The sequence below is a fragment of the Arachis duranensis genome, chromosome 2 (genome assembly GCF_000817695.3).
Source record: "Arachis duranensis cultivar V14167 chromosome 2, aradu.V14167.gnm2.J7QH, whole genome shotgun sequence".
Classification (NCBI taxonomy): Eukaryota; Viridiplantae; Streptophyta; class Magnoliopsida; order Fabales; family Fabaceae; genus Arachis; species Arachis duranensis.
The window spans coordinates 44,579,578-44,581,053 of record NC_029773.3 but is presented as its reverse complement, the minus strand read 5'-3'; positions in this window follow the sequence as shown (position 1 = coordinate 44,581,053).

Below are 1,476 nucleotides of genomic sequence, written 5' to 3'. Positions count from 1 at the left end.
TTGTATCCTGAGTATGCGTCCATGAAGGAGAGATATCTATAGCCTGAGGCTGTGTCTACTAAGGCGTCGATGTTTGGTAGTGGATATGGGTCTTTGGGGCAGGCTTTGTTGAGATCCGTGTAATCGACGCACATCCTCCATTTTCCGTTGGGCTTTTTTACCAGGACCACGTTTGCGAGCCATAGGGGGTATTTTACTTCCCGAATGAACCCTGCGTCTAGTAGTGCTTGTACTTGTTCTTCTATTGCCTGCATGCGCTCAGGTCCGAGCTTCCGGCATCTTTGTTGGACAGGTCTGGATCCCGGGTATACTGATAGCTTATGGCACATCAGGTCGGGGCTTATGCCTGGCATGTCGGAGGCTTTCCAGGCGAAGAGGTCGGAATTCTCCCTTAAGAGGGTTATGAGTTCCTCCTTTAGGCCTGCTTCGAGGTTTGCTCCTATGTTTGTTATTTTTTTCAGGTGTGTTCCCGATCTGGACTTTGTCGGTTTCTCCCTCTGGTTGTGGCCGAAGGTCTTCTCGGGCTTGAACTCGTCCGAGTTCTATTGTGTTGACCTCCTTCCCTTTTAGGCTCAGGCTTTCGTTGTAGCATCGCCGTGCTAGTTTTTGGTCGCCTTTTAGGGTAGCGATTCCTTTTGCGGTAGGGAACTTCATACAGAGGTGTGGGGTCGAGACTATAGCTGCCAACCTGTTTAGGGTTGGTCGTCCAATGAGGGCATTGTATGCTGAAGCGACGTCGACTACGATGTAGTCGATGCTTAATGTTTTAGATTGCTCGCCTCTTCCAAAGGTAGTGTGTAGCGAGACGTATCCTAAGGGACGGATTGGGGTATCCCCTAGCCCAAATAGGTCGGTGGGATAGGCTTTTAGTTCTTTTTCTTCGAGTCTGAGCTTGTCGAAGGCTGTTTTGAACAGGATATCTGCTGAGCTTCCCTGGTCAACCAGGGTTCGATGTAAGTTGGCGTTTGCTAGGATGATGGTGATTACCATTGGATCGTCGTGCCCGGGTATTATCCCTTTGAGCATCTTCTCGGGTAAATGAGATAGGAGGTAATTCGGGTAGGGGACTGTCCTCTCGGACATGATAGACTTCTTTGAGGTGTCTTTTTCGCGAGGATCTGGATGTTCCTCCGCCTGCAAAACCTCCATTTATCATGTGAACGTGCCTTTCAGGGGTTCGTGGGGTTTGTTCGGCCCGATCTTCGTTATCTCCCTGTCTTCTCTTCCTGGTCTCTTCTCCTTTCTCTGCTATGTATCTGTCGAGTTTTCCTTCTCTGGCTAGCTTTTCTATAACATTTTTTAGGTCGTAGCAGTCGTTAGTAGAATGACCGTAGAGCTTGTGGTATTCACAGTATTCGGACCGATCTCTCCCCGCTCTCTTGTGTTTTAGCGGTTGAGGTGGTGGGATCTTTTCGGTGTGGCATACTTCTCTGTAGATGTCTACCAAGGAGACTCGGAGGGGGGTGTAACTGTGGT